This window comes from Octodon degus, unplaced genomic scaffold, assembly GCF_000260255.1.
Source record: "Octodon degus isolate 3935 unplaced genomic scaffold, OctDeg1.0 scaffold00046, whole genome shotgun sequence".
NCBI lineage: Eukaryota > Metazoa > Chordata > Mammalia > Rodentia > Octodontidae > Octodon > Octodon degus.
This window is the reverse complement of record NW_004524622.1, coordinates 479,986-493,092: the sequence shown is the minus strand read 5'-3', so window position 1 is coordinate 493,092 and position 13,107 is coordinate 479,986. Positions and strand designations below refer to the sequence as shown.

Genomic DNA, 13,107 nt, shown 5'->3' with positions numbered 1-13,107 from the left:
AAGCCCCATTGCAGCCTGAGGCAAAGGAAGTCAGTAACACCCATCTTTATTTAACAATTTGATCCATTATAGGTTTTGTGCATTAATTTTGATTTTTACTAATGTAGTGAATAAAATATAATTCGTCTGGGTCACTGGGATTTCAGGACCTTTTAAATTTTGTACTTAAGGAGACTGTTTCATTTCCCTCACCATAATGTTGCTAAGGAGCTCAAATGCCAAAGGAAATAAATAAATGAAAGAAGAACTAAGTAAAAGAAAAAGAAGGTTCTTGTGAAGAGAATAGGCAAATGTTTGGCAAGTGTGATTACAAAATAAAGAAGAAAAATAAATATATACCATATCAAGTGGGAATAAATATTTAAATTCTAAGAAAATGAATTTATTTTAGGGAAATTAGAAGTTATAATTGACAGAGGATAAGGGGAAAAACTGATCTAAACAAACATCAACTAAACTGGGACTCCACTGTTTATAAAATAACTATATGCCTATTTTAGATTCAAGAACTATTAATCAGTCTAAAGTTTTAGGTTGAAGAGAGTTAATCTTTAAAACTAAGCATACTATGCATAATGCCTTGAAGCAGAAAAAAGAAATTACAAACTAAAATCACTAATGAATATAGATATAAAATTATAATTAAATATATTTTAGAAAATTGAATCCAGCAGTGAATTAAAGAATAATAAGCTATCATTATGACCAAATGTGATTAATTCCAAAAATAAACTAGGAATCATCACTAATAGCTCTAACATAATATTAGCCAATCTAAATGATACAAATCTTATGATTATGTAAATAAATGTTGAAAAAGTACTTTGTAAATTTAGAAGTGAAACTCTGGGTAAATGCAAATAGAAAAGAATACCTAAATGTTTAAGACACAATTTGCCAAGTTCAACAGCAAATGTCATATTGAATAGTGAAATAGTAGTCACTCATAAATACCAAGAACAAACTCCACCTCAATGGGTCTACCAGGAAAGAGCTGTGGGACAGGCAGCCAACAGAGTCCAGTAGTCCACTTGGACAGAGTTCAACTGGAAGGAGCCAAACACAGCAGCCAGATCCAAGCCAGGTTCTGCCAGTCGAGTTTGAGTCCAGTAGTTCTAGACCTGGTGAGGTGAGGCTACTGCTGCTCCCAGCCAAGCACAGACTGAGGCCCAGAACTATAGGAGCGTCCTCATGGCACAGAGGTGGTAGCAAGTAACTGTGGTGAGCTAGTCTGCCTGGAAGACTCCAGGTGCAAGAAGGGGAGGTGCCCAGACAGAGCTCAGGAGAACTAATTTAAATACAAATTACCAATTTAAGATCTGCTTTGTTATGCAGCTATAATGTTTGCTCTTATGGTCTAAAATGCAATCCATTAGTTACAAAAGTTTGTTAATTTCTAAATTTCACTAGCTGTTATTACTATTGCTTTGCCATCTTTTCTCATTGTTGTAGTTGTTGTTTGTTTGTATTTAGTACAGGGTCCACATAGGTTGGACTCATAGTGATTCTCCTGTTTTCAGCCTCCCAAGCGCTGGGATTACAAACACATTACCATGATCACTGTCTCAACGTGGCCCTAGGGTGGCGTTGGCATAGCAGGGATCAAACCCTGGTCCTTGAGTCTGCCTAACCAGGCACTTAAATCCACTAAGCTATCTGGCCAACCTTTGTTATTACTATTGCTAATTGTACCACTGTAAATAGGAAACCCCTTTCTCTTGGGTATTAATATTGGGAGGTACTTGTGTAACAACCTCACCAGTCTCACACTGAAGAACAGAGGACAGTGGCAAATAGAAACCAATATCTCACTCTCAATCATAGAGAAGGCAAAATATTGGGGCAAACACAAAACAAGAATCTCTGACATAGGAGAGATTCCTAAAAAACTCTTTACAGAGAGGCTGTAACAGCAGTGATACAACTGCCTACTATCAAACATCACAAAAAAGTATCACAGAAACAAAAATAAAGAGTTCTTTCTGAGGTAGAAAATGATAAAAAGGGGCAAAATGCATTCTCAGGCCCTGAGCCCACCCAGAATGAACCTAAGAGGCATCATCATAGAAGAAATTGGAAACCAACCAGTTGGATTCTTGAATTTGCTGAAATAATAGCAACTGAAGTAAAGAAATAACTACAGAAGAGTATGGAGGGCGTCAGATGAAAAATAATTTCCCAGATTAAAAAAAATGATGACTACAATAAAAGAATTACTAAGCATTTCTAAAGAATACACTGATTTTAAAAAATAGAGCAGAGTGGAACAGTGATGGAAACCTTGCATGAGCAATACAGGAAAGAAATAGAATGCATAAAGCAGATCCAAAGGGATATACAAGAATTTAAAAACTCCATTAAAAGTTGGCAAAATAGTTTGAATGAAAGTGAAGATAGACTTTGAGACCTTGAAGGCACCACTGCAGCTAGTGAAAAGATAAGGAAAAGTCTCTCAAAAACAACTAGGATCCAGGAAATAAGCATTCAACAGTTGCAAGACAATGCAAAGATGAACAACATAAGAATGGGCATTAATGAGAAAGGGATCAGCACAAATGACATAAAAAGAACATGGACAAAAGTAATAGCAAAAAAACTTCCCAAGTATGGAGAAGCAATCTGACATTCAGGCAACCAAGGCACATAGAACTACAAATAACATCAACCCAATTAAAACCACACCCAGGCATATGATAATCAAGATCCCAGAAATTCAGCACAAGAACAACATAATAAAAGCTTCTAAGGAAAAGATGACACTTAAAGGAAAACCCATCAGTATAACAGCAGATTTCTCCGCACAAACCATTAAGTCAAGAAGAGCATGGAGCAAAGTACTTCAGGTTATACAAGAAATATATTCAATTCACAAAGAAATTCATAGGCTGAAAGTCAAAGAATGGAAAATCATACTAAATGCACCAGGACCTCACATAAAAGCAGGGCTAGTTATTCAGCTTGCAAACAACCTGAACTTCAAACCAAGAATGATCATGTAAGATAAAGAAGGTCACTATATACTGGTTAGCGGAGAAATTCAGGAGGAAGAGATAACGCTCATAAATATGTATGCACCAAATAGGGGAGCACCCAAATACATAAGACAAATTTTAAAGGACATAAAAATCTAATAATCAATAGCACAGTCTTAACAGGGAACCTTAACACACTCTTATCTCAAAAAGATAGATCAAGCAGACAAAAACTTAGCAAAGAGGTGGTAGAACTGAACCAAACCTTTGAACAAATTGACTTAGTGTTCATATACATACATATACAGAGTGCTACACCCCACAACATCTGTATACACATTCTTTTCAGATGCATACCAATCCATAGATCATGCTTAAGTATGCAAGAAAACAGAAATTATCCCTTACATATTATCTGACCACAGTGCAATTAAAATGGAAATTAATGACAAGAAATTACAGAAACTCCATAAACATATGGAAATTAAATAACACCCTTTCAGCAACCAGTGGGTTACAGATGAAATTAAGGAAGAAAGTAAACATTATCTATAATCCAACAAATATTCAAACACAACTACCCAAATTTGTGGGATGCAATGAAAGCAGCTTTTATTTTATTTTACGTTTATTTTATTTTATTTTTTTGATGGAACCAGGAATTGAACTCAGACCCTTGCACTTGCCAGGGAAGCACTTATTCTACTGAGCCATCTCCCTGACCCTGAAAGCAGTTTTTCAAATAAAATTTATACCAGTGAACTCACACATTAGGCAAAACAGAGTAAGAACAAATAAGTACCCTAATGCTACACCTCAAGCTTTTAGAGAATGAAGAGCAAAGCAAACTCAAAGTCCAAAGACAGGAGGAAATTATAAATATTGGAACAGAAATCAATGCAATTGAGATGAATAAAACAATACAAAGAATTAATAAATCCAAAAGCTGGTTATTTGAAAGATTAAAGAAAACTGTTAGGGCTGGCCAGATAGCTCATCAGAATAAACTGCCTGCTTAGGCAGATGCAGGGACCAGGGTTCAATATCCAGTGTGCCATGCTCAGTCCCACACTGAGACAGTGAATGAGACTGGGTGTGGTAATGTGCACCTGTAATCCCAGCACTTGGGAGGCCAAAAACAGGAGGATCACTGTGAGTCTGATCTGTGTAGTGAGACATTGTAGACTATACTGAATACATAATAAATAAATAAATAAATAAAACCGATAAACCCCTATCTAACCTTCTCAATAAAACCTTAAATTCAATAAAGAATGAAAAGGGAGAAATTATTACAATGTGGAAATTCAGAAGATCATCAATAGCTAGTTTAAAATTCTTTATTCTCACAGGATTGAAGACACGAAAGAAATGAACAGATTCCTAGGACACGAAAGAAATGAACAGATTCCTAGATAGGTACAAACTGCAAAAACTGAATCCAGAAGGTATAAAAACTCTGAATAACCCAATATCAGCAAATGAAATCGAAAATGTAATAAAAAAAACCTTATTAACAAGAAAAGCCCAGGTCCTGATGGATTCACAACTGAATTCTACAAGAAATTTGGAGAAGATTTAATCCCAATACACTTCAAACTCTCCAATGAAATTGAAAAGGAAGCAATACTACCAAAATCATTCTTGGAGGCAAGTATTATACTGTTAAAGAAACCAGAGAAAGATCCAACCAAAAAATTGAAATACAGGTCAATGTCCCTCATGAACATAGATGTAAAATTCTCCCAACTAAATGCTGGCAAATAGCATAGAGCAAATCAGCAAGTTTACACACCACAACCAGGTAGGATTCATTCCAGACATGCAAGGATGGCTCAACATACACAAATCTATAAATGTAATACTCTATATCAATATAACCAAAACCAAAAACCACATGATCATTTCAATAGATGCAGAAATGACCTTTGACAAAGTCCAACACTAATTCATGATCAAAGCCCTATAGAAAATTGGAACAGATGGCCTGTAACTCAACCTGATAAAAGGTATCTATGACAAACCAACAGACAACATACCTCTAAATGGAGAAAAACTGAAAGCTTTGGCTCTCTAATCAGGCACAAGACAAGGAAATCTTCTATCACCATTCCTATTCAATATAATTCTTAAAACATTAGCTATAACTATTAGACAAGAGAGAGAACTAAAAGGAATAAGAATAGAAAAAGGAGAAGTTAAGCTATCATTATTTGTAGATGACATAGCACTCTACTTGGAAGACCCAAAAAACTCCACCAAGAAGCTCCTAGAATTAATAAACAAATTCATTAGCATAGCAGGATACACAGCCAACACCCCAAAATCAATAGCATTCCTCTACAGAGATAACAAACTCACTGGGAGAGAAATTCAAGAAACAGTACCCTTAAGAATAGTATCCAAAAGAATCTAATACTTAGGAATCAATCTAACAAAGGAAGTAAAAGATCTATACAATGAAAATTACAATCCTCTAAAAGAAAAGAGAGAGAGAGATCAAAGAGGATTTCAGAAAATGGAAGATATGGATATGAGGGCCCCTGGCTGCAACTTCTGTCACCCTGCTGATTGCCAGGGTTGATTAGGCTGATCTGGCTGGCTAGGCGGGTGTCCTCTTCCTCCCTCCATGCTCCACGTGCATCCCTCCTGAAGCTGCATGCTTGGTCGAAGAGGACGACCACCCCCAACAAAGGAGGACGGTTCCTCAGTCAAGGGTACAGGAGCTGCTGCGCTCCCCTGCTAGAACCTCCAAACAATCTCTCAAAAAAAATGGAAAGATATTCCATGTTCTTGGATAGGAAGAACCAACACTGCAAAAATGGCCATACTCCCAAAATTGTTACACAGATTTAATATTATCCCTATCAAAATACCATCAATTTATCTCACAGATCTAGAGAAAACATTCTTAAAATTTATTTGGAATCAGAAAAGACCACGAATAGCAATGGCAATCTTGGGCAACGAAGGCAAGGCAGGAAGCATTACAATCCCTGACTTGAAATTATATTACAAAGCCATTGTGATAAAATCAGCATGGTACTGGCAAAAAAACAGACCTGAAGATCAAAGGAGTAGATTAGAAGATGCCAATACAACTACAAACGCACTTAGCCATCTTATCCCTGACAAATGGGCCAAATGTGTTCACTGGAAGAAAGCTTCTTTAACAAATAGTGCTAGAAAATCTGCTTTTCCATATGCCAAAGACTAAAACTAGACTCGCATCTATCACCATGCACTAAACTAAAGTCAAAATGGATTAAAGATCTAAACATTAAAACAGAAATACTAAATCTCCTGAAGAGAAAGCAAGCGGAAATTTTGAAGACATAAGAGTAGGCAGACAGTTCATGAAAGAAAAACCACACTGCATGGAAAATACTGCAAAGAATCAACAACTGGGCTCTCATCTTATTGAGAGGTTTGTGCACATCAAAAGAAGTCACCAACATGGTGAAAAGACAACCGACAAATTGGGAAAAAATCTTAACCAACAATCATTCAGACAAAAGACTTCTAACTAAATTATATTAAGAACTAAAAAAAAAAAAAATCAGCCCCTAAAATTTAAAGACCCAATCCAAAAATGGGCATGTGAGATGAATACACACTTCTCAAAAGAAGAAATACAAGTGGCAAGTAAATACAAGAAAAAATGTTCCACAGCACTGGCCACTCAAGAAATGCAAATTAAAGCAACATGGAGATACCATCTCTTCCCAGGAAGAATGGCTATCATAAAGAAATCAACTAATATCAAAGGGTGGAGAGGCTGTGGGGAAAAAAGCAACTGTTCTTCACTGTTGCTGGGAATGTAGACTGGTACACACACTATGGAAATCAAGGCAGAGACTCCTCAAAAAACTAGGACTGGAAATCCCATTCAATCCATCCATTCTCCTTCTGGGTATTTTCCCAAACTAACTGAAAACATCATTCCATAAGGATATATGTGCACTCATGTTTATAGCAGCACAATTTGTCATAGCCAAATCTTGGAAACAACCAAAATGCCCATCACTTGAGGAATGGATGAAGAAAGATGTGGTATTTTTATACAGTGGGATATTACTCAGCTATAAAGAAACCTCAAAGCCTTTATAGTGAGTGGATACAACTAAAGGCTATACTCTTATATACATGAAATAAATCAGACCCACATGCATAAATATTGTATTGTCTCCCTAGTGTGAGAACCTCAAAGAAAAAATAAAACTTGAAAGGTATAATAGATATTGTAAAATGGAAAGAAACTGAACTTAAGGATTAAACAATGAAGATAAGAGAAAGGAAAAAAGATAGGCAAAAGGAAGGAGGGAAAAACATGCAAGTATATATACAGGATGGCTGAATGCTTGTACTCATAATTTCCATCAGTATTTTTGAACATAGCAGTTAATGTTTAAAGTTTTCACTTTGACTGACTCTGCATATTGACCTGCGATCTGAGCAACCAGATCAAGGACAGCAATGTGTAATACAAAACCTATGGTCGAATGCCTCTTACCTTGTTCTTTTAAATGTGTACCATCTCTAATTTCTTAACAATTATTATACTCTTTAAAAGAAATTAAAACAAAAAAGATAAGGGAAAAAAAAAAGATTTGTTGTAAGCAAGTGCCAATATTTGATTATTTCCACAACCTTGCATCACTGTATCTGTTAAACTGAGATTTGATCAACAGTTTTGATGATAATATAACAACCACTGTTAATTAGCTATTCCTGTTTTGAAAATCTATAACATATGTATTGCTGTAAGTTTCCCTGTTTCTGTCTTTTTCTGTATTTGTTTTTGCTTCTGTGTTTACTCTTCAAAATAAAATAAAATTTTAAAAAGTAAAGAAGACAAGAAAATAGAGAAAGTTAGTTTCTTGGAAGCAAGAGTTAATAATTATTTGTCCAATCTTGTATAACGATTTCTATTAATCTGAGCAACAGATCTGATGATAAAAATAGATAATATAGAAGCCATAGTTAGTTATTCTCATTTTGAAAATCTGTAACATATGTACTCCTATATGTTGTCCTATTCTGTCTTTGTTTCTACTATTTGTTTTTGCTTTTGTTTTCACTCTTCAAAATAAAAAAACAAAACAAAAGAAAGAAAACCAAGAACCAAAAAGGGCAATAACTAATAACACTATTGTAATGTACCTTGCTCTAGAGGTGCTATACAGTAAAACTAAATATCATCCATGGCTTATATATTAGAAACAAAGATATATTTATTTGAAAATTGCATAATATGACTACACCTACAAAAGCTGACATTATACTAATATTGTTTCAGTTAATAAGAAAGATGGTAAATGTTCATGTATAACAGTTGTATACAATATAAATATAGAAAAGTCACTTGGCTTCCGCTATATGAACAACTAATCCAAAATTGCAATGGCAAAAGCTTGGTTAAATTATGCTTGATTAAACAGTTAAATATTATAAGTAATATAACCAATCATATTTGGTAATAAATATACAAAAATTTATTTGGTGTTTTTTTTTTTTTTTTTTTTTTTTTTTTTTTTTTCGGAACCAGGGATTGAACTCAGGTCCTTGCACTTGCCAAGGAAGCACTTATTCCACTGAGCCATCTTCCTATCCCAAGGATTTATTTGTGTAAGACTGTACAAAGAAATTCTAAAAATTTTATCTAAGGATTAAAAAATAAGAATTGATTAAAAAAGTTTATTCAGAATCTTCAAATGTTTTGATCTCTCTGGTCTTAATCATTTAATATGATGACAATTTCAAATTCCCATGAGATTGTTCCGGAACTTTGCAAAAGCTCTTATAAGAGGATGCACACATTTGGAACAGTAGTGAGAGGTACAATTCTAAATCAAGTATTAGAGCTTAATATAAAACTGATACAACATTGACACTGCAATGGAATACATGTATTAAATTCTTTATTCCATCCCACTATTCTGCTCATTCTTATGTCCATTCATATATAGATATGCTGTCATGGCAACAGGCAGTCTATTCTCAACAGGAAGAAACATAATGGTTTATTCAGTAAATTAAGATGACAACTGGTGATTCACCTCTAGAAGGAAACAAAATTAGATTCTCATTTAAAATATACTAAATGCAGAGCTAGAGAGATAGATTGGTGGTCTAAGTGCCTGTCTGGCAAGCTCAAGAACCAGGTTCGATCCCTGGTACCATATGCTGTGTGGGCCCAGGAATCCTAGATGTGCCGTGCCTGCCACCCAAACCAGGCATGGTGGCACGCGTCTGTAATCCCAGTACTGGGGAGGCTGGGACAGGAGAATCACTATCAGTCCGAGCTGTGTAGCAAGACCCTGTACCAAATAAATAAAATAAATAAAATATTTTTTTAATTCAAATACACTAAATACATTTTAGACTATTAAATACTTGACTTTAGTAAAATGAAACTTATGAAATCTTCCGAGGATATTGAAGATGATGAGGAACCACCCGAGGGGGAGCATAGAGGCAGAGGAAGGTATAACTTTAACCAAGACAACAACCCTGAAGAAAATAGTGAGAAAGACAAGCCCAGAAATGTATCAGTACCTTCCTGCCTACTGCAGAGGTTTCCTAGTGGCCCTACACATAAATACTACTGCTGCACACTAACATTTTGTGGTGCATTTACACCTTCCTATTTTACGTCACAACGCAGTTTGCCCGGGTTGATCTACATTGCTGACCACAGCATTTGCTTTCACATTGGTCATAATTCTAAGAAATGCTCTTAGAATGCCATTGCAGTAGCAGCAACCTGACCATCATGCTGCCCAAGCTGGACTCTGAGTTAATGATTTCTAACATTTCCTAGACTTTGTAGGGTACAGAAGCCTGGCTACGGGCTCATCTGGGACCCAGACAACCCCAAAAGCAAGCAACCCAGGCTTTCCACTCGAGACTATGCATGTGTCCTCATGAAAACCACAAAGCACTGAATAAACAGCGCCTGCTGGGGGCTGCGGCAGTACACTGAGGCGTTATCAGCTGCGTGTAGGAGTAACCCCAGCGCTCTGGGAGGCTGAGACTGGATGCTCACCATTTCCGCGAGCCTGCGGGCAGCATAGTGATTGACCTAGAGGGGCCCGTCACCAAATAAAAATGAAAGTAAAAAGATCCAGGGATGTGGCTCAGCGTGAAAGCCCTGGCTTTAATCCTCAGTACTGACAACAACAACAAATAATTTTTTTTAAAAAGACATTAAGAGAGATTACTTATAAGAAGCACCTGGAAACCAATTCCATTTTCTTTTAGGTCTATGATGTGAGTTGAAGCATATTCCTTGTAATTATGGTACTTAAATGATTCTATTTCCCAAGTAATATTTTAAAAACTAGGAAGAAAGAGAGCTGATAAACCACAGAGAAAATGGTTATATACTTTTACAAACTTTTACTTACAGGTCTCTATAGGAGAAAGAAAACATTTTCAAATTATTGTCATTTTTTTTGTTTTTGTGTGTTTGTTGAGAGAGGGTCTCATTAGGCATTCCAAGCTGCCTTTGAACTCATTATGTAGTCCAGGCTGGCCTCAAATACACAGAAATCCTTCTGCTTCAGCTTCCTGAGTGCTGAGCTTGCAAATATGCGCTACCACGGATGGCTTTTTCGCTGTTCCTCCGTATTCATATGGATAAATGCCAGAAGTTTAGTTTTACATTTTAAAGGGAGGCATTTTCTGCAGTACTACTAGAGAAACTGGAATGTCGCATTCGGAGAGTTGGCAAGCAAAGCTTATGTAACATCACAGAAAAAAAAATTTTTCCCTGGATCTACATTTCATGTTTACTTGTTCACACAATTTCTTTGAGAAGAATTTAATTTACAATAACTACCTTTCTTGGCATATTTCAGGCCACCCCTGAATTTAATTAGTTATAATTTATTGAGTGCCCACTTTGCGATTAAGATAATCCTTTGCTTTTATTCTAGGTGTTGGCCATCCCCAACACATGGAAAATCTCCCCCTAGGGAGGCTTGTGCTTTTTTCTCATAGACTTGGCAAGAAAAGAAATTTTTCACTATTACATGGCTCACCTGAGTACACTGTCTACTGGCTAAGTCAATTTGGACAGAGGATTTATTCAAAATGATACCATTAGGGATGAGCTCTGGGGACCTAGGAAGAACCTTCAGTGTTCCCCCAAAAGTGACAGTGTTGGGAACAACTACAAGAGGATCTTGCCATATTCTCTGTCAAACCTTTGTGACTCTGGTCAGTGGGAACAGGGAGAAGACAGGACCTGCCATTGCAGTGGAAAACGCTGCTCTGTGGAGCAACTGCTGGTCTGCCCTGTGGTCTTCTAAACCTCTGCTTGCATTGCAGCAGACTGTGTAGCTTGCCTTGTAGCATATTACTGTGGCGTCTTAGGAGATGGGCGCTACCAAATGAGCCCATGCTACGAGGTACTTCTTGGATTTGTTACTAACTAAAAAAACTGAGCATGTCCTGAACTGCCCATTATGGGAATCAACTGCTCCTTCAAGAATGTAAAAAACAGGGAAACAGTCAGTCCTAAAATGATAATTATCTGGTTCCTTCATTCATCTGACTTATGCATTACAACAAGCAGTAGAGGGACAGCACGATAGCTCAGTGGACTTAGCACCTGCTTAGGCAAGCACAGGGACCCGGGTTTGATCCCCGACACCCCCCAGGCATATTGAGCCAGCCACCAAGACCTGGTGTGGTGGTGCACGCATGTAATCCCAGGACTGGGGAGGCTGAAAACAGGAGTATCACTATAAGTCCTAGCTGCATAGTGCGACTCTGTATCAAATACATAATACAGTACAATACAATACAATACAATACAATACAATACAATACAATACAATACACAATCAGTAGGACTTTTTTTTTCTTCTGAAATGTTTGGTACTTCTTAGATGCACTATCTTTTTTTTGGTACCAGCTTTGAACTCAGGAGCTCTCATGCCACTGAGCTTTATCAGCAGCCATCAGTACTTCTTGGTATTTTAAATTTTTGTTTTCTTTTCAAAATAAAAAAAATTGTTTTATTAATAACCTGAATTATCAGTTTTCTTTAAAAGTCTATTTTCTACCTGAGTAAGTATGTGTATGCGTTCACGGACAACTGTGTATTCTGGGACATTTTTGTACATGTTTAAATAACACAATTTAATTGGGAAATTTTCTATGCTACTTCAGAAACTGTATTACTTACATTAGAGATCACAAGGGAGTAACTGGCTTAGAAATCAGCTTATCACATTAAAAATGTGCATTTAATGTATGCTAATTTTATTTCAAAAGGCCCACGCGAGAATCGGATGCCCCCGCGGCCCATGTGCAGATCGGGAGGTGTCTGGCCTGAGAATGGCTCGCGTGTCTGGGAGCAGGACACGCAATTACGGGCTCCTTGCAGTTCATTTGTGAAACTGCATCTCAACCTAATCCATGGCGCGCAGGAACTGTGGTCTACACTAATACGTGAGTACGGCAGCGCTAACGCAGAGAGCCTCAGAAAAATTCGAGAAAAGTTCCACCATGATAGCAGCAAGATCTCTCTGTGGAGATTTATACATTTTGGTGTGAGAGGCTAGTAGGTTTCCAAGTAAAGTTAGTAAAACCTATTATTCAGGGCTGGTCCTAAGGATGCGTTCATGTCACACAGGAGGTCCCTGGGATCCAAAGAGGTTAAAGGACTTTCCTGAACAATCTGGAGGTGATGAGCCACTAAGCCTTGGCGACAAGAATGATCTTCAGCTGCTGTCCTTTGTCCTATCTGCTAGCATGTATTTATCTGCTCAGAGAAATGGGGAAATAACAGGAGTGGAAACCGCGCCTGCTGATGCGCACCAAGCGCCAGGGATTGTTCAGTGACACTGCACCTGTGGTCACCGCAGAAGCCTCCACAGCAACCTCAAAGAGGGACGGACGCGTGGGAAAGTCTGGGATCTCGCACCCGGGGCCTTGTCGGAAGCCGACGAAGGAGGATGGTCACTTTGAGCGCAACCCAGCAATTCAACAATGTAGTGAGAGTCTGTCTCCAAAACCAGAAGTTTTGAAAGGAGTGCAGATGTCACACAGTACTCCTGATCCGAAATCCTAGTTCACTGCTTATTAACTTTTGAGAATGTGTGTGTGTGCGTGTGTGTGTGTG

The 13,107-nt window shown here is 37.3% G+C and overlaps 1 protein-coding gene across 2 annotated transcripts in view; it reads right to left on the bottom strand.

Moving 5' to 3' along the window:
* Window positions 1-13,107, bottom strand: part of Cabcoco1 (ciliary associated calcium binding coiled-coil 1) — a 116,961-nt gene that overhangs the window by 103,438 nt on the left and 416 nt on the right. The window lies entirely within an intron of this gene.